A 25,982-nucleotide genomic window follows, 5' to 3' on the forward strand; every position below is an offset into this window, starting at 1 on the left:
TACCTAACAGAATGACCGTCTGTCAGAAGACGCTGTGGTTTATGGGATGGGTGAATATTAATGAGCTATTATTTCATGACTCATTGTGATGTTTCTCCTTCACTTGTCTGTTCCACATTGCTGTTTACGATGATGAAGAAGTCAACAAAAGCACTTTTTATTTTAAGCTAATGTATTATTTAAATCAGCGTAATGATTAATCAGTATTGTAGTCTTACATGATCGTGCTGACTTAGCAAGCGGCACCATCCACAGAAGGTTACAGTATGCCATCTTTAGGTTCTCAAACAGGGGCATAAATACCCGATTAAAATGGTTAAATCTTAATTTCGGTGAACCCTAATGGTGTCTAACAAGACTGCCACTTAGGCTTGAAATCTCTTCGAGTTTGTTTAAAATGCAGAATAAAAGGGGCCCAGAACCCACAGGGATACATCAGAAGGAAAGAAGATGGGCGAGTTCGCGGTCTCTGTTCGAGTTTTTACTGTTTGGTTCGTGACCTCATTCTGTTTCCAATACTTTTAAAAACACATTTAACTGCCTCATGCCGGCCGCTGATGTTTAAAATTACACCATTCTATGAAAACGGGAGAAAAGAAATATAGTACGAGTTTAAAAATGCTTTAAACCATAAAGTCGAATTGTACTTAAATGTTTAAATTAAAACAGGAAGCGTGTTCTTCAAAGTTTTTTTTTTCTTTCTCCAAGGCTCACTAATTAATGTACCAGCAATTCCAGATCCAATTTGCGGACTAAATCCACTAAACATTTGGAAGTATTTTACAGTTCATGTAGTTAAAATCCAATACACATTTCAAAGACTTAAAAATAAAAAGATTGAAGATGTATCGTTTATATATTAAAGGCTATTTTTTTACAACGGATTAACCGCAGTATGGATATAAACACGCAATAAGACAGTCTACGGTCGAGAAACGGCTCAAATTTTACAAAGCGATAAAATATCTGTGTGTAACTTAGTGCTTTTGTGGTATTTTTCGAAATATTTCACTGCTTTCCATTAAAAACATCCATGAAGTTGCGCATTGAGATTATAGGTTAAAACAGAAATCATTGTAAAGGCCTATTTATACATTTAAGCCGAATTTTAGACACATCAAATGTACAGTATGTCAGTATTTTTTTTCTTTTGCTAATTATAGTGCACGTCTGGGTAGCTTTGAAACCTCGCGCGCATTGTTTTACTGAATTATTTGAATTGATCCTTGGATTATAATAATTCTTAAATGGAAACTGGATTTCTTCTTGCAGTTTAGATCGTTTGAAAATGATTCCAATTTCAAAAATGGTAATAAATATAATTTAAATTAGGCGCCAATTTCATTTGATTGCAACGCCCCGTATAATACTGTAAAATTATTATTTTTTTTAAATTTGGTTTTCTGTTTCTAGTTTCAAAAATCATTGACGATATGGATGGGAGTGAAATTTATCGATGTGTGTGCTTTATATATATAATATTAGGTACATGTGGATTTTTGCTTTGGTTATAATCTATCCTCCCTCAATAAAATCGATTAATCAAAATGCTAAGCATTTTACATTGCGCCTCTGTCAACGAAATCTTGTTTTGCCTGTCTCTGGCTACAGAGTAGAAAATAAATGATTTAATCAAATTTAATTTGTAAATAAAAAGAACGCATTTTACATCACGTTACCAGTTAAACCATAAAGCCTAATTTATAACCTTAACTCATTCCCTACAGAAAATAATATAATTAGTGTTTGCTGATTTGAAAGTCCATAACGCATTTTTTAATGCCCGTATAGGCAAATGTATTTAGATCAATTTAGATTCAAGGCCAAATCGAGTCTAGCAATGGAAGTCAAATTAAGGGACTTGCACATTTTATTCATGTCATTTTTAAATACTTTAAGTCAGGTTCATATTAATGTTAGATTTTGGCAACAAATAATACCGTAGAACCATTTCCCCCAAAAGATCTGTAACTGTGATTTCAGAATTTATCAGAATATTAAAAATGTCCCCTTTGAAGTGATAACACTATTTTAGACATTAGTGACATTCGTTTATCTGGTATCAGTCATTTATAGATAACGATTTAAACAAGGAAAATGATTCGTTCTAACTGATATGGATGCAGTAGAATACGCCTTGTTAAATTAAACTTTTGCAAAACGCAACAACAAAAAGAAATCTAATAAGATATATGTTGATGTAACTATATATTGTAATAATATCTATTTTAAACTGAAAACCATTTTATAAATTTATATTAACTGAAAAATAAAAAATAAAATGAAGAAGCATTTAAAAAAAATTCAAAGCTCTTCATGTCGAATGTATCTTCCGGTTTGCGTTTTAATGTCTTTTAAACTAAAAGTTAACAGTAGAGCTGAAAAAAAATAACTCTCAGGGCCCCTCTGGAACGAAGTTTAAATGTGTGAAAAAATAAATACAACAATGTCTAAAGTTTACATACATAAAGACGTAAGTTTAAATGTTTAAATGTGAACTCTCAGGATGGATCTTTGGGACCTTTGTCTGGGTGAAGAAATGTATGTATGTAATATTACAGTATGGACACACCGATGTAGATGTATGCAATACATCTTGCAGTCGCTTATATAATATACACATATTAAATACGAATACATTACTAGCTTAATCACTTCACTAGACTAGGGCATTTCGGACTGCTGCAGTGAAGACGGTATCTCTCCTCTGTGGTTGGGCAGGTCAGTGAGTTCGGGTCCAGCAGATATTATCACACCCAGTACCTTTGCACTACCAGAGAGAACAGCACCCTACCAGGTGGGTTGTCCAGGTATCTTCCAGTAATACATTCATTATAGCAATATATAGTATGATGTAGCCTGCACTCTCAGCTGGAGCAAGTGGTCATTGAAAATGAATGGATGCTGTGTGTGCTGCGCTTGTCCCATTGAGCCACAGCAGAAACCTGGATGTTTAAACATGCTGGGAGCAAGACAGGACTACTTTAGCAGCCTGTGTAGCGCCGCAGGAGAAGTACCATATTCTGTATTCAAGATAAAGGAAGATTACTGGGCCTGTGAACCAGCCTTCTCCCACATTTGTCTCCGCAGTGTGTGATCGTGATAGTGCATTAAATAGCCCTGCCCCAAAAATGAAAAGAAGTTGAAATACACAGACTTAAATGAATGAAAGCTTTATTGAAACATGAAAGAAACAATCCCTCCCAGCTACCTTTCCACTTCAGATCAATTGCCGGTCCTTTGAAAGAGCCGTTGCTAAAAACTAAACGATCCTCTGATTTGTCTTTTGCAACATGTACACGCAGTTCTCGTGTCCATTTTCGGCTTATTCCGGACGTCTCAAGAGATAAAAACAGGGAAATCATTCTGTTTAAAAAGCTAATCCGGGAGGGTAAAAGAATTAAGAAATAAACCCAGATTTCTTTTTTGTTTTGCAAATGAGAAATGCAATTCACATAAAAATATAGGAGGGAGGTGTTTGCACACAATCCCCTGTTTGAGCCTTTATAAAATTGTTGTGTAATTCTAACGGGTTCATATGTCCCTGGCACATGTTTGACCCTGGCAAATTTTTGATCTGTCAAACTATTTTGCATGCCAGCTCCTATTGTTTATGATACAGTTTACCATGTAACAGCCTTTTCATTAGAATAAGTAGCTTTTTTAATTGGCTGACAACAACGGTGATCCAGTCCTGTACGATATAAAACTGGCCAGGGTCTAGGACTGGGGAGTCGGGACTGCAAAACAAAATTTACAGTAATGTTTTGCTGTACTGTGTTAAACAGTGCTAAAGCACCGTGCATTTATTTCAGAGACGAAATAGAAAATTCTTGTCACTTGCCCTCTGCTCGTGAGATTAATGTCGCAGAATATGGACTGGGCAGAGTGTTGCTTGAACCGAGGTCGAGGCTGGGAAGAGTGGAAATCGGCTCTCATCCCGTTTGTCCCTTTCTGGTTAAATCAGTTCAGCGCTGCGTCCCTCCTCATCTTCATTTTCTCGACACCCGCCTTTTTATTTCCCGTTCGAGCTCACTAGCGTGGTTTTTTTATAACAGGAAAAACAATGGATGTGGCTGGTGATGCGCGTGCTTCGGGAACGGGTCTCGCGGCAGGTTTAAGATGGAAGGCTGGCGGCGGACCGGCTTCTCCTCAGTGTGCCTGCGGAGCCTGGGATGGTGCTGTTCAGGCTTGCAGCACCAGGGGTCTCCTGTCATGCGGAGAGGGAGACCGCCTGCGTTCCGGGGGCCAATGTTTTTGTTGATCTTCTTGAAGCGAGGTGGGGGGAGACCCGTCCAGCTCCTCTGCTTGGCTCTCGCATCACAGCCTCAGCAAATTACACTTCGTAAATGCCCAGCGGAGCTGCGTTCTGTGGTTTACTCGTTTGCAAAGCTCGACTTCTCCCAGGCTGTGTGGTCTGCCGATTAAAGTGGGGGTCTACGGGGGTATAGAGCCCCTACCTGGGTTTAGCAATCTACGGTTCGTGCTTGTGTGAGCATTACACACATCGCAGCGGGATCGCAGATAATTGATGGGGCATTAAGGGGCGTACCTGAAATTGGATGAAGGCTCTGCCCAGCGGAATTAAGCTGAGGACATCTCTAAAGGTCTATTAACACTCCGCGGTTCTGTGCACATGGAACGGTCTGGATTTGGAGAGCAGAGGTTCAGAGAATGTTTTTAACGAGAGAAAAAAAAACCCAGCACTCGGCACCTCGGAGCCTGCCAGACTGCGATGTGTCGAGGGATTCTGTCACAGCATCAAGCTGAACTATGAAAGATCCCAGCCCAACGGCTTCCACGATATGTCTTGGCAATCTGTCTCATGAGTCTGTGGTCCTGTGTGTAAAGTGCTCTCAGGTTCAGAAAGGAAGAATCCACTGTCAAAAAAGGGGGTGTATTTTAACTGACAGTTAAACTCAACACTTAACTAAACAGCTAAGAGTGAAGTTTAGGGTCTGTAACTGACACTTTATAAACAAGTAACAAACAATCTACTAAAACACAGGTATCCATAAACAAAGCATTCATTCACAAGAACAGTCTGACTTCCCTTAATTAACATACAATACAATAATATAGTACAATAGTAGGGTGGTAACATATGAACATATGAACACAAAAAAGGTTGTTGGAGCCTGTTTGGTTTCTAGAAGCTTATTCATCCCAGGATCTCATTCAGCTGTTTAAACAACATGGATGCAGACCCTGTTCCACACTCCCACAACCCTTAATGTAAAGTGTTTTTATGGTCTCAATTTTAAATGCACTTCCATGTAGTTTTCTGCTTGTGTTCATATTCTCTGTCGATACAAAATAAATCCATAAGGTTAATTTTGTCAACGATTTGAGACCTGAATACTTGAATATGTGCACTCTAATAATAGTGACTTAATAAATGTAAGGTGTATGTGAGTCTGTAAAAAAATACCCAGTCATGTCGTCAAAGCCCATATTATAGTTCTTTTAATCAGCAGCTGGATGAGATCCTTGATCAATTAGCTATTAGCAGCTACCAAACAAGCTAGATGGTCAGAATGGTCTCCTATCATTAGCAAACTTCCTTAAATTTCTTATTTTACAGATTACAGCCACAGGCCCTTTAACAGAGTTAATCTACAATAAAAGCAGCGTGTAAATTAATTAGGGGTTACATGACTCCTGGAGCATGATGCTCTGACTGTGAAAATCCCCTCTATTGTATACATAAAACACCCTGGAGTTCTGTTGCAAGCAGTAACAATCTGCTCAAACAATGGGGAATAAGAGTCTTGTGTCTTTATTTTTCCTGTTGGCAAACCACAGGGTAATTAATTAAATGGGCAATTTATCTGCAGTTACAATAACACTGTTTTTCCTTTTTCTCCTTCCCAGCACCACCTCTCTGTCTTTGGGGGGGGGGGCAACTTTATTTTTCTCTCTTTCGCTTTTTTAAAACATTTTCTTTCAAAAAATTCTCCTACGATTTGTTGGTGTCTGTGGTGCCGTTCAAGTAAGCCCTACATGTTTAAACCCATCGCTTTTCCCCTCCAAGCTCCAAGCTGTCTTTTCATATATTAATCTGTAACACAGCTCCACGAGTCTGTTCTGTGTATGATGGTCCTGTGGTATTCGTGCAGTTTGGCAGAAGTATTTTTTAGCAACAATATACAAAATCAAGAATAGATTTTTGTGCTGAGCGGCCTTAAACCTTGATGAATCAGCAAGGACGCAGGTAAGAGGAGTGAATGGAATTGAGCTAATTAAGAACAGAGCCAGTTATGTGTCTTTATTAATGGGAGCCTGCAGTGACAGTGCTGCCCTGCTGAATTCCTCAATGGCAGCTTTTCATTGTTCATTCTGCACCTCCTCCTGTTGTAAGTTTTCTGTTACCAATAGCAATAACTGTCAGTCAGCAGAGCAGCAGATCACTGAGCACAGGAACCCTGTGGTTTATCCGCTCACACAAAACAAAGAAATACAATAGTTTCTTAAAACAATGATGCCAAACTGTTCTCTTTGAGGTATGAGCAAAGTTTAACAGTGTCGTAAGAGAGAAGCGATTCCTTTACGAAGCACTGGTAAATAACTACTATTCCTAGGGAAGCTGTCCTGAAAAGCGCTACAGACAGAGTGTGTGCAGGTACCTCCGCCGAGAGGAGCTAACTGCTTCCCCCTCCCTGCTCCCGCCATTAACCACATCAGGAGACAGGCCCTGCTCTCAGCGACACGGCAGTGGTGTGCAGCGTGTTTAATCCCCTGGCAGCTCGGAAGCAGGGCCATCACAGCTGGGTTTCATTAGGGCACTGTCAGGCTCCTCTCCTCTCGCAGAGCCCCCAAGCGACAGGGGCAGCTGTGCCTTTGTCTGTGCATTTCTGGTTGCCTGACATATATTTATACTGTAAGATCTGAGAATTGTTTTTGTTCAGAATCTCAGCGTATGTGCTGCAAGAACGTGGAATAGTCCGTTACCACCTCCGAACTCTGCAGTACAGATGACGCTTCCCTGCATGAGCATCTGCATCAGGCCCTGCGTGATCAGGTGACATCACCACATATGGATGTCCGTGTTTGTGTCTGCTGCGGTTGGCACTACTTCTTGTGTCAAATCAGTATTACCTGTGTGTGAAGAATTCTCAATTTATATAACACAGTGCTTTATATGTCCATGTCCATGTGGGTCCTAATGCCCCAGTATAGTGACGGGGACACTGTACTGTAAACAGGTGCCGTCCTTCGGATGAGATATAAAACCGAGGTCCTGACTCTCTGTGGTCATTAAAAATCCCAGGGCGTTTCTCGAAAAGTGTAGGGGTGTAATCCCGGCATCCTGGCCAAATTTCCCATTGGCCCTTACCAATCATGGCCTCCTAATAATCCCCATCTATGAATTGGCTTCATTACTCTGCTCTCCTCCCCACTGATAGCTGGTGTGTGGTGTTCTGGCGCACTATGGCTGCCGTCGCATCATCCAGGTGGGGGCTGCACATTGGTGGAGGTGGAGGGGATCCCCATTACCTGTAAAGCGCTTTGAGTGGAGTGTCCCGAAAAGCGCTATATAAGTGTAAGCAATTATTATTTTTATTATATACAGTCTATAAAGCATTCAAGTATAGAGAAAATGACAGTTAACACCCATAATGGAATACGCAATACATAACACCTGAATTGAGAATGAAATTTACATGCTGTGAATTACTGTCTTACTGTATGTCCAATATCTCCTTCACTTGGTAACATTCTGTCTCTACTTTTACAAAGACGCGATACAGACCAGGTAAATCAAGAGCATGTTTCTGTCTGAGTGGACCGTCATTAGGATAAACCTCATCCTATTGCAGACATATCTGTGATAAGCTTGCTGTGATCAGCACACCGCAGGCTATCTGTGATCTAACGTCTGGGATGACAGAGCGACTGGACTTTTTTAAAGTTCAAGGTCGGAACATCTTTCTTTCGTCTCCCCAGCTTGGCTTTTAGAGCCCTGCGGGCGTCTCGCTCCAAGAAGGAAAGAAGATTAAATTGTCGTCAAAAATAAACACGTAATTTTATCCCTTTTTCCCAATTACAAGGCAGGAGGGCAGCCATGTCGTTTTAAGTCTGGCCTGAAATGAAAATAGCCACTATTTTTAGAAGTCTGCTCTCTGACTGACCTAAATTTAAAAGGCAAACCAAAGGAGATCACACACACACACAAAAACGAAGGTTGCAAAAAAGTCTACCTTGGATTTCGTAAAGCAAGTAAGCGCATACATGAAATATTCACTAGTCAAGAGTCAGAACTGGGGATTCCAAGAGCTATTCCTAAATCTCCTGTCAGTTACAGGCAGATATGTATCTCCTGCATTTACTCCCTTAACTAATCTGAAAGTAAGACATCCTCTGATGATTTAAAAGATCTGAATTGTTAAATATGACACCTTGTTAAATGGTAAGGGACAGAAGTGTGCAAGAAGTCAGAACGCGGTTGAGTGAAGTTCTGAGATATTTTATTTAGAAAATTACCCTTTCTGGTGAGGAAAAAGCCAGGCATGTAAAACAAATCTCGTGCTGTGCTCTGTGCACAAGCATTTTTAAGCCCTTTTTCTACCTCAGAGCATTTTTCTGTGTTACCATAAATGTGGCATCATTCACAAGCCCACATTTAGCATATATTTAGGCCCAACATAACAAAGGTTACCATATGTAGCACATAATACGGTAGTATTTTTCACATTTCCAGGTACTCAGGATTTGTACATGCTCTATTCCCAGCGAAGAAATTCAGCAAAGAAAGCTGCTTATTCCCAGAGTCCGTTCTTTGCTGCTGCACTGTGGCAAGCTGGAAGCTCAGGGCCCAGGGCGGGATACACCCTGGATGGAACACCACTCCATTGCAGACCACACACACACACAAACAATTTAGAGATTACCTATCAACCCAGCCAGCTTGTCTTCCTAGAGTGATGGGAATCTGAGCAGCTGTGACTCCCCCTCTTAGCTCCTGGCGGTTGAGGCTGGTCCTTCGCTCACTGTACGCAAGACTAAATCTCAGACTGTGTGGTGACTGTGCTTAATTCTGTCACTACTCCATTGTAATGGAATGTCCTTCCTCTGTCTCTACGAGAGACGGTTTCTCTGACTCTCTTCAAATCCAAGCTCAAAACTCATCCCTTCACAAGTCTGATTGCCCTACATTCTATCGGTATCTTTCTTTGTTTTATTGTACTTTTTTTTTGGTCTTTCTCTTTATCACCGTGTCATCCTGGGTTCGGAAAAGGTGCTTTATAAATAAAAGTGATGATAATAATAAACACCACATAGAAAGGCACAACTATCTGGCCTCGAACCCAGGCTCAAAGAGCTGTGAGACAGCATGCTTAACCACCATGGCACCATGCTGCCCTGTGTCATAATCACATCCAGCCCTTTTCTAACCACTTCTTGGGGTGCAGGGTCACAGGGGAGCTGGAGCCTGTCCCAGCAACGCAAGGCAGGGTACACCCTGGATGGGACGCCAGCCCATCACAATTGTTTATATACAAATTTATCAATTAATTCCACAGAATGACCGAAGTAGTGTGCTGAACGTTTAGTGTACACAAACGATACAGGGGCCGCACTCTAAGACTGTTCACATGGGAATGGCAGGATAGGGTGTGAGTTAAGGTTCCAGGTTTGACAGACTTCAAGAACAAAAACAGTGGATTTCTGAGAGCAGCTGAGCACTGTCACTGTCATCAGTTACAAGCAGATTAAACATCGAGATTGAACACAGTGGTGCAGTGGTTAGTGGTAAACATTCTAAGGGATTGATCAGCAGTGTCTCAAAGAGGAAAAGGGTTGGTAGTATATTCGCAGGGACAGTTTCCACTTTACACATCAAGGAAAGTGGCACTATAGACCAACAAGTCAACTCTCTTGTTATCTTCCATATCAGGCCAGTATAGTTGGCTTCATGTATTTCATTGAGGTCAGTAGGTTTTACAGTCCCCAAGAAAGTAATACCATTGGTAGGCCACTTAAAAGAAAAAGTGGACTTTTTTGAGGTCAGGGCTTCAGTTTTATCTATGTTTATACCCTGAGTCAGAACCAAATGTTTCAAGCTGCAGGTATTATGTATTGCAACATCAAGTGATGCAACATCCACCACCAGTGTGCAGCCCCACCTGGATGATGTGATGGCAGCCATAGAGAACTGTTACACTCACCACACACCAGCTCTCAGTGGGGAGGAGAACAGAGTGATGAAGCCAGTTCAGAGAGGGGGATTATTAGAAGGCCATGACTGGTAAAGGCCAGGGGGAAATTTGACTGGGACACTAGGGTAACATCCCCACACTTTTCAAGAAACACCTTGGGGTTTTTAATGACCACAGAGAGGCTGGCAGATACTCAAGAAGCCGCAGAATTTTTATAATTTAATATTATTTTAACATTTTAATTTTGAATGTCTAGACTGTTGTGTGCTGTGGGGTGGAAAAGGTTGGGAAACACCAGTGTACAAGGCAGTGTTTGTGCTTCAGTGAGTCAGTGATTGGTGGAAACTATGATGTGATATGATGATTCTCCCCAACATTCATTATAATGAGCTGCAATAAGCATATACCTACATGAAGAATAAAAAAGTAAAGGAAAGACACAATCTCTTAAAAAACATGCATGAATACAACGAAATGTATCAAATATTTCGATTAGTATCAAATATTCACAAAGTAAATTTTATGTTACAACCTTCTCAAAGCAATGCACATTAAAAAGCAATTCAAATGCAAGAGAAAATATGGTTAAAAAACCATTAAAACTCTGGTTTCATAATAGTTACAATAAAACAATTTGGTAACAACCATATAAGTGGTTGCAAATTAAGAAACTTAATTTATTATTCCACATGGACTTTTGGGGGGGCATCTGGGAAATTAACAGCAGCTGCTTGAGCCCGTGACCCCACTCCTGTCCTATAACAAGATTAACCCTTCAGCAAATCAATCTAAAGGGTCCGTCACCCTCATACACTGTACAGCTGCCATGCCTAAAAACCATATGACATGACAGGATTTGGTCTAACGCTTACTGTATTTTAACTAGAACATGTGTTGGTCGGCCTATTTCTATGGTGCTTACCATGACCATCATATTGATTAATTGGCTGATTAAGAACTGAGGAGCATTTTTAGCAAGGATAATGCTCATAGTCCCCATTTGTGTGTTGTGTTTCTGACAATAATTGGCAGTGAGATACACAGCGCCACCTACAGGCGGAGCACAGGACCTTCCCAGCCTGCCTGTGCCAAGCCTGGTCTTGATGAAGGAGTGCCCCTCTGGCGCCAGTATAAGGCGTCTTTGCTTTTACTCCGAGGGGAGGCCCTGCCTGCCTGTGTCCCAGGTGCGGGCGTGTCGGGGGGAGACTGGGGGGCCGATGAGGGATGGACGCCGGGTGCGGGGCAGCTCAGCGGGGGCAGTGGGGGCCAGCAGGAGGGTGGCTTCCACCTCCAGCAGACAGACGTCCCAGGACCTGAGCGGGTCTGTTCTGACAGGAGCCACATCAAAAGCCGTAATGGCGGCCTGGAGCTGCCTGCCACCCGCTACTTAAACAATTTAGGTTTCAGCGAGCCTCTGGATGTGGGAATGCTATTCCTCTGGCATTTTTAAGAAAGATCTGCCCAAAAACATCCTAGCCCCCCCCCCCCACCACCTAGTCTCCACCTCCCTTGGACAAACCTGTGTTTTTTTTTAAGGTCACAGACTGTGCTTGAACAGCAGCTGGAGGGCAGGATTGGACCTGGAGAGCAGATAGAATCGTTCAATGGCAGCCATGTCTCCCCAAGAAGGCCTTAACTCCCTGCTTTCTGGCTTACTGTGTACTTTAATAAGCAAACGCAGTTCACACCCTCACTGAAAACAGTTTTAAAAACAACAGTAGTGCCATGGCTGCCTTTCAGTACTAGGGCCCTGGGTTTGATTCCAGACATGTGGTGCTATCTGCATGGGGTTTGTCCCCCACGTTTACATGGGTTTCCTCTGGGTGCTCTGGTTTCCTCCCACAGTCCAAAGGCGTATTGTTAGGTTAATTGAATTTCTGGAAGACTGGCCCTGGTGTCTGTGTGTGTGTCCCTTATGATGGACTGGCGTCCTGTCCAGGGTGTACCCTGCCCTGAGCCTGTTACCTGGTGGGATAGACTCCGGCTCCCCCATGACCCTGAATTGGTAAACAGGTTAGAAAATGGATGGATGGAGTAATACTATTCCTTGAAAGTACTTTTACTAAAATAACTGCTACCTAAAAATAACAGAAGGGATGTGATGTCTTTTAGAATACTTATGTTTAAACTTGTATTGGATTCTTTGATTCCTAAATTTAAGGGAGTGATTTATTTGACTTCGGAATATGCCAGTATGTACAATCTATTTATAAATCAGAAGTATTGTTAGCTTTGAGCTAGTTTGAATAAAGGCGTCAGACGAAGTAATAATACTTTTTTTTCTATCAGAGCAAACATGAAGTGCGCGTTCTTTCGAGCTTGGAACACCACAAGCTGAGGAGCAGAAGCTGCTCTGGAGAATGTGTCTCAAATGTGGGAAAAAATCTACTTCTCGCTGCACATGTGGCTCCAGGGCTTCTTTCGTCTGCTTGCCAGTCATACTGGAGTCTCGGTGGTCAACCAGGCCGCTGCTAGACGAGAAGGCTTGAGCCACCCATTTCTTCTGTGAGTGTTCTGTCGTACAACTCAGTTGATCTCCGTCTATCCATCCCTTCTCTCACTATTTCTTCCAGCTCAGAGTTGCGGGGATTCTGAGCCTATCCCAGCAAGCAATGGGTGCAAGGCAGGATACACTCTGGACGGGACGCCAGTCCACCTCAGTCACACACACACTCGCACCAGGGCCAATTTTCCCCAAAGGCAAATAACCTACCAGCATGACTCCGGACTGTGGGAGGAAACCCACATGAACACAGGGAGAACATACAGACTCCACACAGACAGCACCCCAGGTCTGGAATTAAATCCAGGGAGCAATACTAATCACTGCACCACAGGTAAATTGTTCTGTGCACTTGAGCGTTCAGGCACATTTGGTGAACCTACAAGCTTGCAGCCAACTTCAAAAGTTCCCGATTCGTTTATAATGAGAGATCATTTGAGATTTAATGGTTTTCTCAAATGTTCAGCTCCCGTTTTTATTTAGCCGTCGGCTTTCATGCTAATTTTGCCCTCAGAAACCCTCAGAAAGCACTGGCCATATAAAAAAAACAGGCCTGAACAGCAGACAGCGGCCACACACTCACTCCTCACGGCTTGTGCTTTTCTCTGTGTCAATGGAAAAAGGTGACACCTACAGACTCCAGCCCCCTGGTGAGTCAATTCTGGCTGCCTTGTCGGTCAGGTTAGTTTCTGGAAGCAGATTTCACATTAGGTTTCTAAGCGATTGCCAAGCCTGATGCCCTCAGTTTAGAAATGAAGGACCTGTTGAAACCAACAGCACATGTTGGTTTTGTTTCCTGACACAGCCTTACTGGTGCAGAACCATGCAGGTGGCTGTGGCTCCAAGTCTGAGACATTGAGCTGACGGTGCAGGGCACCTGTAAGCAGTTTGTCTACTAAAAACAAAGTCCAGAGGAGTCCTGCAGCCTCAAAACTGCAGGTTCAAAGCCCAGCTGTGCCACTCGGAAGCAGCATAGCATCTCAAAGCATTAAGGCATCCTGATGTCTAGTGACATATGAAACCAAAACAAAGATCATAAATGTGATGAAACCCTTCTGTCTTGTTTGTTTAGGTGCCTTTTGTGATCCCAGAATCTCACCCAGTAGTTTCTTCAATGATCCCAAAGAACTGGCTTCAGCAAAGTGACAGGGGGAGTTTATTGCAGAATGAAGGCACTGGTATTCTAGCTCTTCTGGCCTTTTCTTTAAAGGTCAGCGTCATGGGTCAGAAGCAAAGGCTCTTTCGTACTTGTTCCAGGCTGGACAGGGCATGTGGGCTGTTTTTATTTTGGCCCTTCTTGTTTTTCAACCTTCAGATTGCATATCCTGTTTGTCTGCTTTTTTTAAAAAAAATGAAAACCTAAGTTGGGATGGCTCCCTTCACCCCCCTCCTTCTCTCTCGTCCCAGGACACCCAGGCCTGACTGTACCAGACCTGCTGTGGTTTGCCCTAAACAGAAATGCAGTTTTTCCAAATGATCTGCCGCCTTTTAAGTGCTCTTTTCCACTGGCTTTGGTAATCACTTTAAATAACTGCAGTATTTAGAGAAGCCAGAGTATGCTGTAACCCTACAGCCTCATTACATTCAAAGAAATATCAGTTAAAAGATTAGAAAGCGTCTTTGTGTGCTGGTCTGTAAACCCGGTCTGAGAAACAAACTTATCTCTTCACTCGGAGCTGGTCGGCCATCAGAAACAGCCGCTCCAAAGGAACGGTAACATAATGGTCGGAGTGGATAACAGCTTAGAGCAAAGGTGAGGCAGCGGGGGCTCATATAATACCATATTGTATAAAGCTTCTGTCTGTACAGTCCTAGTTTTGCAGTTCGTATATTGTTTCCTTGTTTTGAGGGCTTGAGTTTGTAAGGAACACAAGCATGGCATTTGTAACAGTCATTCAGGCGCCATTAAATTTTATTAGTTTTAAGATATTTTATGTGGTGGTTGCAGCATACAATTTATCCACTGCAGCCCCAAGACCTTCACAAGAGGGTGCTTTGTCCTGTCCGTTTGGCCGGTGGCTAGTTAACACCATTGATGGCCGACTTGGCAGTCACAAAACTCAGCTTTTTGAGGTCTTTACCCTCTGTCCTGTGCCTTTGATTTAATCCACAAGGCGAAGGAGACTCACAAGATCTTATTTTTTTCTGGCAGCGTTTTCACCCCTTTCGAATCCCGAGTCTGTGCGGCGGACAGTCATTGCTGATCTCCCCAGTGCCGTGGGACATCGGTGATGTTCCTGCAAGCCAGTGGCTGTCGGGTGGGGATTCTAAGGTGATGCTAAGGTGACCCACAGCTCCACCAGAACTTTGTCTCTGCCTCTCCTGTGTCTCCCCCTGCATCCCCACCAATCTGTGCCTTATTTATATTCATGTCAGGGGCTTTTGTGAAACCCGATGATTTCTCCATATTCACGTTTGTGTCACTTCTTCCAGGTCACCATCACACCCACCCAGCCACCCGTTTTCTAACCTCTTCACCCAATACAAGGAGCATCATGCACACCATCACACCACCCCTGGTGCAAGGTCTTAATATTAGTGTCTTAATCCGGCAGTGAAGCTAAAGTGTCCAGTGGAGACGGACATGGGCACATACCAGGGGTAACCTTTACTCTTCCAGTGTTTGACCCAGCCAGGTCTTTAAGTACTTGTGCATCTGAAGATTGTGTTATACCTTGAGAATCAGTACGAATGGAGTGGCAGAGGCAGTACACCAACCCACAGATCACCGCAACGGTGAGGTGAGAAACGCCCCCTAGTGGATCTGTGCAGGCTTCCAGACGTCCGTCCAGTGTCAGGGAGTGACTCGGCTTGGACTTGAACTTGCAATCTCTAGGACCCATTTCACATGTTTCCCAGAGCCAGATTTGTTGTGAGACCAGTCCAGTTTGACTTTTCCTCAGCAACAATCAGTTGCTTTTAATTCTGCTGCCTCAAAAGAAGCCTTTATGAGAAAGACACAGTTCGGTTCTGGGTGCCCTTCTCATACAGCCGGTCTGCTGTGCTGTATTTTCCCCTGAGGAAATTAGTTTCACACACAGTAACGATCTGAAGAAAAGGGAAAAAAAAACAATAGCTCCACTGCAGTCAACGCGTCTAAAATCGTTTTATTGCTCAAGACCTTCCCTGGAACTGGAAATACAGGGAAGTTAAACAAGGTCATCGACATACTTGTGTTACAGCACAATGACTTTGTGTTATTTTCCAGTCAGTCTGGCCACGGAGGCAGAGAACTCTACTGGAAAAAGGCATTGAAACAATAACTCCCTTGGTCTGAAATGTAAGCAAATTTTTGTGGACACATTAAGAGTGCGTGTCATGTGACTCCAGGCTGAGACGCATGTTCGGCTGCAGGAAGCAGTGGACATCAAGGATCCCCTCGTCTTCAAGGTCACGGCTCTCATACGTCACTAAGTCAAGGCTCCAGGCTGTATCTATCACGGCACTGAACTCCACGCTCCAAACGGATTTTACTGCATCGGGCCCTGATCGTGGGGGCGGTCCCTTGGGAAGCTGATACTTGAGATGTGAAAGACTTTCTTTGATTGATCTTTTCTTCCTTTTATTGCATTGAGTGAGTTTCTTAAGTTATTATCAACTGTCGTATGTAGAGCAAGAGGGCAACACAACTAACAAAATGCTGCTGAAAAGTATATCAAAGTTAAAGATACACTAAAGAAGTCCCATGAAAGCTAAGATGAAATTGACCACATAAAAAAATGTTGAATCTAATAAAATCTAATGACGCCTGAATGACTGTTATTCATATTATTTCAGGGTTTTTCAGACATTGTTTCCTGACTTTCCAGTAGCTGCTGTGGTGACGGAGATGCCCTTAATTAGTCATGTGGGGGGCCCTTCTGTGACTCCAATGTGGCTCAATCAGTAAAGCTCATTCTGCACACAGTGTGTTAAGGCTTTGTACTTCAGGGGTTCAAATCCAAGACAAGCTATAGGTTGAAATGAACATGTTCACTATTGTGTGCCGCACAGCTAGTCAAGCCCCAGCATGAAATGGAGAGTGGGGTCCAAGCATGTCCATCATGCCTTGCAGTGAGTCAGAACACACCCATCATGCCTTGCAGCATGTCAGAACACACCCATCATACTGTACCTTGCAGCATGTCAAAACATGTCCATCATGCCTTGCAGTGAGTCAGAGCACTCCCATCATGCCTTGCAGTGAATCAGAGCATGTCCATCATGCCTTGCAGAGAGTCAGAGCACTCCCATCATGCCTTGCAGTGAATCAGAGCATGCCCATCATGCCTTGCAGTGAGTCAGAGCACTCCCATCATGCTTTGCAGTGAATCAGAGCATGTCCATCATGCCTTGCAGTGAGTCAGAGCACTCCCACCATGTCTTGCAGCGTATCAGAGCATGCCCATCACGTCTCATGCAGTGGCCCAATGGACATCTTTTTTGTCTGAATAGTAAGAAGGAGCCAGGGGAGAGTGAGCCCTTTTGCAATCCTTCAGCAGCAGGATCTACTAGGGTCACTCTGCCAAATACTAATGTAGAGCTGCTTAGACCAGAAAGGCAGACAGAAAAGTACAAAAAGTACTGAAATAACACAATGGACAGAGATGGCTCACAAGACGGCAGCATTCTGGAGCAGACACAGGGTCCATAGCTACAGTTTTAAGTCATATGTGAATAAAAAACATATCTGTATATTGCCCTTTAAGTCCTGCTGAAATGAAAGGAACTTCTGTTTTCACTGACCATAACGCACCAAGCAGCTCCCACCCCCACCTTACTGCCACTGCATCTTCCACGGATCCAAAACCATGCTGTCTTGTGTAGACAGTCCATTATCCCATTTTCCGAAATTGCACTTCATGCGTCTTTGCTCACAGATGTTCACGGCTTTAAAAACGGGTTCACCCGAGACCAAGTCTCTAATTAAACATGGTGATTGGCTTGCCTGGGCTATCATCTGCTCACTAAAAGTTTGCATTTCGGAGCTCTGCTAGCATTTAAAAGCAATGGGTGCCGGGTGCTGGGGGGGGGGGGTGGTATGGATTTCTCTTTCAAGTTGTGTGTGTGCTGGGGGTCCAAGGGGAGTTAAGCACAACTGGGGGTGGATGGAGGGGTGTGGTGGAGTGGGTGCCCCCTTGTGGGCGAAGAAATGCACTATTGTGTCGCACGGGAAAAATGATGGCCAGAGAGATATCACTGTACTGGAGTTTAGAGGCAAAGCAGCCAGTCTATGATTTTTAAACCCATTTTGGCCTGTTTTAGCATCTTAGGAGACTGAAAGGAGAGAAGCATGGTGGTGCAGTGTTTAGAATCGCTATCTTGCAGCAGTGGGGCCCGGGGTTCAGTTCCCTGTGTTTGTATGGGTTTCCTTTGCATGCTCCAGTTTCCTCCTGCAAAAACATGCTGGTAGCTTAATTGCCTTGCTGGAAAAGTGGCCCTGGTGTGAGTTTGTGTCAGTGTCTGCCTTGCGATGGACTGGTGTCCTATCTTGGGTGTAGCCTGCCTTGCACACATTGGTTGCAGGTATAGGTTCTGGCCCCCCGAGGATAAAGTGGATTAGAAAATAGGTGGATACAGAAGGAGCTGTTTTATGAGTGTGTGTTTACAAATTCACAGCACATTGAATTGATTTTAAAGCTTAAAACCTGGAACTGACATTTTCCAAAGGTACCCCATCCTGCAAAATAAATGTCACCCTTTTGTCCCTCCATCTGCTTTAGGCCTTAGTTTGTCTAATCTGGATATGTTTGTGACTCCTCCTGTTTTGTGCATGGTATTTTTCCAGTCTTAGTCACCTTGGTGTAAAACTTTTTCATTTCCATATTGTGAGGCTCTAGGACTCTTGGACAAAAAATAAGGGAAAGGTTTCCCTTTAAAGTACCTTATATTACAGATTACTGGAGATTTTATGTTGCTTGGTTTATCTTGTTGAAAAACTGGTCTGTAATCTCTGCAATTCCCCTTTTGAGGGGTATTTGCAGTGTAAATAGCGCACATTACGTGGCACCAAACAGCTCACAGGGCCTCTCAAGGCTACAATTAACGCTATTGGGGCAATCATTATACAGCAGTAATTCTCATCTGCAGCGGGAATGTGCTGGAGGCTGTGATTAAACAATGATTAAACACTCCATAATCTCGGCGGAAAAAGAGCAGGAAAAAAAGACCAGTGGCAGCTCTGAAGACCCTCGTTGATCCAAGAAAGCATAAAAGAACAAAATTGCCACATGAAAAGCAGTATAGAGGGCACAGGCCGTATGAAGGCTGCACAGAGGGTGTCGCCAGATAGTTCATTTGCAGGGGATAACATATTAATGTGCCTTTCATGTGTTTTAGTCACATGTATAACGGTTTGAATTCCAAGAGCAATGATCTTATTCCTTTTTTTTTTACTGACTCTCCACATAAAAAAACTTCATCAAGCGGCTTTCAGATCCTTTAGTCCAGCAAGCCCAGAGGCTGCAGCCCGGTGCAGCCCAGCCCAGACTGGCCTGGTTCAGCTCCCTGCTAATCTAGTCGCTTTTGGAGACAGGCCCGTGACGAAGATGCAAGCGTGGTTTTTTGTACTGTCGCTGTGGATGTCCTTTCTTTGGCTGACCCCAATGGCTGAGTTTTGGCTTTTACCCACTTTACTGTGGGGGGACCAGGTTGTCTAAGAAAAGCCTTACGGATACCACCACCCTGTCCTCCAGCCCCCCTTCCTCCTCTCCCTGGCATTGCACAACACGCATTTAGGACACGGGGAGGTTCATCTTGTTCCCAGCAGTCCGAAATTCATAAGACAAGAACTACACGGGGAAATCGGGGGTGTATTATCTCACCCCCTCCGTGAGAACGAGAAGGATAAGGGCGTTAATCACACCAGGTGTCCTGACAGAAGTACAGACGATCCTCACCTGTCACTTGATCTGGTTGCATTGATGCCACAGAGACGTCGCGTCTTCTTTATCTGTGACAGACCCGGAGAGATCGTTTCAGGACCAGCTCAATCTCATGAAACACTCTTTCTCTTAATATTGGTTTAAGGTTTAAAGTATAAAGGAGCTCAGGTGGGTAGCTGCGTCAGCATGCATAGGCTGCAAAGGCACAAGTAATTCCGCGCTGAAAAGAGAAGAAAGAAAAAACACCATGTTTCGTCTGTGGAGCCTTCTTCGGGTGTGATGTTGTGTTTTCTTTCTTCCATTTTCAGCATGGCATGAACCTATTACGTCTTCCTTTAAAGTATAAAGTACTTAAGACATCCATTTCTGTCTTCAACAGCATCAGCTGTGAAGGCAGCCACCAATGGGCAGAAACAAAGTGACAACCGACTTCTTGTTTTTCACTTGTGGAAACACCTTTGCATTCCCAAATGAAAAACAGATCGCTGAAAACATGGCCTCTGCTTTGGCACCCCTCTGAGCACGCCCTGATTGCTGCTGAAGAACTGCAGAACCCGCCCCATCCTTGCTTCCCCCTCTGCAAGTCCCCAAAAGCTTCTTCCTGTGAACTCGCTCTTTTTTTTTCATTTTAATTTGATCCCTGACTGCGCTTGAGGTCAGCTCTAGGATTACTATGTGGTTTTCTTGCAGAAAAATGCCTCCATTGTCCGGTGCCCTCTTCCGTATAGCTCTCCTTCTATTTTTGCAGGAAGATTTTGTGCTTCGCCATAATGATGTGGCTTTGGATGCCTGTGTGGTTTATTTAAGAAAAACACAGTTTTATAGCGCTCAGCCCAAAGCAGGGATCTTTTTTAAAAATAGGTCATGAAAAAAAAATCATACTCTGCATCGCATTGCCTGTGGTAGGCCTTGGTACACTCTAGATACATGGATCCTATCGGTCTATCACATGATATATAGATATTAATTATCTCTGATCGTTGCACGGTGCCAGAAAGCAGAGCTGTGTGAAGAGACACATCATTCTGTTTATCTAGTGCTGGCTGTGTGGACGAGAACATTCCACTGGGTCTGGAGCAGAAAATGTCTCACCGGCCTTCCCTCAAATGCTGCAGAGTGCTGTGATCATGCTTTTCACTGATCCGGTTAATCGTCAATGAAATTCCTAAGGATCTCGTGGAAGCAGGATTCCACACACTGTTGATCAAAGTGGAAGGAAGCTAGAGTGCTTGGAAAAATCAGGGACACAACGGAAAACACAAATTGAGAGGTGCCCCAGGGCCAGACTACAAGCTCCGCATCAGGTCGATAACGCACCACACCACGCCATCCTGATGCCTGGATTGTCGATAAGAAGCGCCCTTTAACACAAAGGGTAGCAGGTGTGTGGAACAAATTTACAGACTGCAATAAAGAAACCTATTCCCTGACATTCTTAGAACAGCCCCAACAATGACTTTTGATTGAAACAAAATAGGCCCAAAACAAAAAAGCACGTCTTTATATGTTTTTAAGTACATCTTATTTAGGGTCAGTGATCTCAGAGGCTCAGATACTTGAGCTTATATGTTGTGGGTGAAGATGTGTCTTTGAATAACACACTTGGTGTTTCTTAATGCATGACAATAAAATTGTTTTGGGTGTGAAATCTAATCAACACTTAGTGCATTGTACGTTTTTTTTAGAATATATCTACACTTTAAAATGTAAATTTCCTGGCTATGAGCTTTTGAGAGCCAAACTTAAATGTCCACCCATCCATTTTCTAACCGCTTCTTCCAGTTCAGGGTTATGGGAGAGCCGGAGCCTATCCCAGCATGCAATGGGCACAAGGCTCTTTTGCCTTCATATAACCCCGCCAGCCTTGAATTCATGCAGGTGTCCAGCTGGTCAGGGGACCGACAGGCCCTGCTCTCAGCAATGCTTCTCAGGTGAGGAAAGGTGTTGGTCTGAGGGGGTGAGGATAGAAATCAGACACCTTTAGAGAATGAAGTGCTGAGCCAGTGGAATCTACCAAATCCAAGAGCAAGAAAAAACACTATTCTCTCCTTTTCAGGAAGGGGAATCAAGGAAGATGCTTGTGGATGCAGCCCCGCAGACAGTACAGAAGCTTCCTCCCTGTCCCTCTCTGTGGAGGACATGCACGCAGAGCAGGATCTGCTGGGGCGAAACACACACAAAAAACACTTTTCATTCAAAATAGATGAGCTCCATTGGCGAGGCAGGGCTCAGGAGCACATCCATGTTTTTATCTTCGCATTTCCTCCTTGAAGACAAAGAAGTGATTTGAAAACGCCCCAGAATCCGAACCACGCTGCCGTCCCAAAGCCACAGGCTGTGGTCGCGGCTCTAAAAGAAGCGCCTGCCGCCGAAGACCTCGGCCTTAATGGGCGTGTGGGCGTGGCCCTGCGGACTGGTTTGGGGGCCCCTCCCGGAGCCTCGCGCCCCGTGCCAGCGCCCAAGGGCTCCAGGCAGCCTGACCAGAAACCCGCGGGAGCCCACGCCACACCCACACGCCGCTCGCCCACGCCCCCTGCTGGCTGCAGGCCCCAGTGTGCGCGCCACTAACACCTTTTTTAAGGGCTTTTAAAGAGACAGCTGCTCCAGCTTCTCTTTACTGAGGAAAGGAGTGTGTGCCATGCTTTTACAAGGCTGACCCAGGGCCCCTGGGTGCTGTTCTACCCCAGCCGGACAGCCAGGCCTTTGAAGAGCCAGGTATCTCACCTCCCACTCTTTTAGGGAGTATTTCAGTTGTGTTCAAGACCTGGGGACTCCCTGCTGTAGCTCCACCATCCCAGTTTCCCCTTTCCCGTCTTTATCTGGCACAATACTGATTATATTAGGACAAACCAAACTGCTTATGTTCAGCATAATACATTAAATAAATTTTTGAACTGGTAGGCACATATCCTAGTCAAATTATAAGGGTTAAAATTAAATGAATTAGACATTATACAAAATTCTACAAAACTGCATTATACGTGGATAAGTCCTAAAATATAAAATTGTAAACCAAAACATGTAATTTCACAATTTCTGTAGCTTAGATGCTTATTGAAATACTAGTATTATATTAATATGCTACTATACAATGACTCCATGTGATATTATATTTCTATGATTGTTATGTACATATCTTGAACATAATTGTTTTCACCCATAGGAAATGTTTTGTCTTCTTGGTGTCTCAGAGAAATTCTTAGTCATGCTGGGCTGCATTCGTTTGAAAAAAGCAACCAAAAAAAAACCTTTTCTTCTGGTCTTCTGGTGGGATTTATTCATCACAGGCAGTTTGCTCTTTTTCTTCCTGGGCCTGGAAACAAATATTTTTCCTCCTTTTCCTTGGCTTTGCTTTGGTCCAGCAGTCCCCAGGCCTCATCCTAGAGGGCTGCTCTTTTCGTCCAGCTGGGCTCTTAACAACCTGGAGCAGCTCATTCCTGGCTAAACCACACTAGCTTAACAGCTCCTCCCAGCTCTTCAGTTGCTGCTGCTTTAAAGACACCTGGACATCCTGCAAACAAGCTTATCCTTCCAGGACCAGGACTGGACACCCTGCAGACACACTGACCCCCCAGGAGCAGGACTGGACACCCTGCAGAGACACTGACCCCCCAGGAGCAGGACTGGACACCCTGCAGAGACACTGACCCCCCAGGACCAGGACTGGACACCTGCAGACACACTGTCCCCCCAGGACCGGGACTGGACACCCTGTAGACACACTGACCCCCCAGGACCGGGACTGGACACCCTGCAGACACACTGACCCCCCAGGACCAGGACTGGACACCCTGCAGACACACTGACCCCCCAGGACCAGGACTGGACACCTGCAGAGACACTGACCATCCAGGACCAGGACTGGACACCCTGCAGACACACTGACCCCCCAGGACCAGAATAGAACACCCTGCAGACACACTGACCCCCCAGGACCAGGACGTGACACCCTACAGACACACTGACCCCCCAGGACCAGGACTGGACACCCTGCAGACACACTGACCCCCCAGGAGCAGGACTGGACACCCTGCAGACACACTGACCCCCCAGGAGCAGGACAGGAAACCCTGCAGACACACTGACCCCCCAGGACCAGGACTGGACACTCTGCAGACACACTGACCCCCCAGGACCAGAATAGAACACCCTGTAGACACACTGACCCCCCAGGACCAGGACTGGACACCCTACAGACACACTGACCCCCCAGGACCAGAATAGAACACCCTGTAGACACACTGACCCCCCAGGACCAGGACTGGACACCCTACAGACACACTGACCCCCCAGGACCAGAATAGAACACCCTGTAGACACACTGACCCCCCAGGACCAGGACTGGACACCCTGCAGACACACTGACCCCCCAGGACCAGGACTGGACACCCCGCAGACACACTGACCCCCCAGGACCAGGACTGGACACCTGCAGAGACACTGACCATCCAGGACCAGGACTGGACACCCTGCAGACACACTGACCCCCCAGGACCAGAATAGAACACCCTGTAGACACACTGACCCCCCAGGACCAGGACTGGACACCCTACAGACACACTGACCCCCCAGGACCAGGACTGGACACCCTGCAGACACACTGACCCCCCAGGACCAGGACTGGACAACCTGCTTTAGTCTGCCTGATGTCACACCTCTTACTCCTGCCCTGATGAAGTGGACATTGACAGGGTATCTCTGCAGATTGCCCACGGCTTCACTGTGTGTACAGTTTGCCATACTTATTCCTTGCTTGGTTGGGGTTCCCTTTAGCCAATAACAAGCTCTGTGGACTCAGCGCTTTACCGCTGTACAGTCATGGTTTCACTACGGTGTCTACTTTTATCACAGTACGCCACAGCAGACCTATACAAGGGTGGCGACACAGTGCAACAAGACAGGAGACCATGACCTGGACTGCAGCAACGTGCGAGCATTAGTCTGTTTCGGTTGGTTTTCAGGTACTACCCCCATGCTAAGCAAATGCTCCTTTCCCAACGTGCTGTCTGGGCAGGGAGGGGGCATGTGTGCCAGTTCCTGGGGTGGCACTGGGGTTGTGGGCACGGGCTCGCAGGTGGTGGCCCAGGGGGTGGTGGCGCAGTGGGGGGGCTCATTAAGAAAAGAGCGCACCGCCGTGCACAATGTTGTTTTTGTAAACACGCTGGCACCACCGGGGCTGACCACCAGCCCCACCCCCCCACGCCAGACCCCCGCCCCCCAGCAGCAGGAACAGTCCTCCTCTCCACAGCAGCGCTGAGACACTGAGAGCCGCTGGGATCTTCTTAGCACCCGTAGAAGCTGCACAAAATGGGAGTATGATTACAGTGATGCTTCTGCCTCTTTTTTTTCTGCACAATTCAGTTCCTTCTTTTGAAGCCTGGAGCCTTAATGAGCTGTCATGAGCCCAGAGTAGTATGCAATCTCTCACATTCTGTGATGGAGCACAAGGGACACAATGCTGGTACTGTAATATTTCTAACTTGCTCTTGCAAACTAAAAGAAAGCACATTTAATTAATGCAATCCGTTGCATTTGCATGGTGTACGGGTGGGGGACCCATTTCATCTATCATCGAAGTGCAGCACCTGGCTGGGCTGGGGGACCTGCAGCAGGCCTTCTGCACCAGCAGCCCCTCTGCCCTGCAGCCCAGAGGCAGGACCGAACCATTGCTGGACCAGTGGAACTGGGGGGAGATTTTAGGAAGACCACAGTGCAATTTAGACACGACACTGTGGATCTGATGAATAGTGCCATATGATTTTAAATGAGCAAGTATTTAGACCCTCAGTTTAACATCTCATGCAAAGGACTACGTTGCTCAGTTACCTGCTCAGCATACGGGGGTATCGGTTTGAAAATTCTGGTCTTGAGAGAAGAGCGTCCCCTACTGGTTCACACCACCATTTACAGCAGCAACTTGGGTTTCCTTAGAAGTCTTCTCCCCAAGCAGAGACCAGATAACAACCTTGCTTAGCTTTTGAGAAATGACAAGATCCAACATCAAGGTGGTAACACCCCTGCTAGGACTAAAAATAGGTAGGAAGTCTTCACAGAAAGTTGTGGGTGTCTGGAGCAAACTATTCAGCCATATTGTTGAAGCTGAGTAAGTAAAGGAACAAAACAGACCAAAGGACATTCTCTTTATTAGATCTTTGGGGTGTTCTTATGCTCTTAATTGACACGGTGTTAGTACTGATACACTAACACACATAACGCAGCAAACAGCACATGATCAGGACTTCCCAGCACACTGTCACGTGTCAGTAAATATGACATCACCGGCATCGTGCAAATATCAGAGAACACGAGTGTCTTGTCTCGTACAGCGCGGCACAGATTTACCACTCTACAGCCTCTGGTAAACCTGCCCTGTGCTACTGGCTGGGTGATGAATATGGGCACTGGTCACACACCGCCCACCACAGACAAATCAATAGACAGATGCTGCAAAAAAAC

General features: G+C 44.9%; 1 protein-coding gene across 1 annotated transcript in view; it reads left to right on the forward strand.

The window, feature by feature from the left end:
* LOC148841469 (pleckstrin homology domain-containing family A member 3-like) overlaps positions 1 to 21,623 on the forward strand; it is a 61,519-nt gene extending 39,896 nt beyond the window's left edge. Inside the window, exon 9 of the mRNA XM_088922030.1 lies at positions 21,583 to 21,623. The gene's annotated coding sequence lies outside the window, so the exon portion shown is untranslated. The remainder of the gene's footprint in view (positions 1 to 21,582) is intronic.
* The last annotated feature ends 4,359 nt before the right edge of the window (positions 21,624 to 25,982 follow it).

The sequence above is a fragment of the Atractosteus spatula genome, chromosome 1 (genome assembly GCF_055471065.1).
Source record: "Atractosteus spatula isolate fAtrSpa1 chromosome 1, fAtrSpa1.hap1, whole genome shotgun sequence".
NCBI classification, from domain to species: Eukaryota; Metazoa; Chordata; class Actinopteri; order Semionotiformes; family Lepisosteidae; genus Atractosteus; species Atractosteus spatula.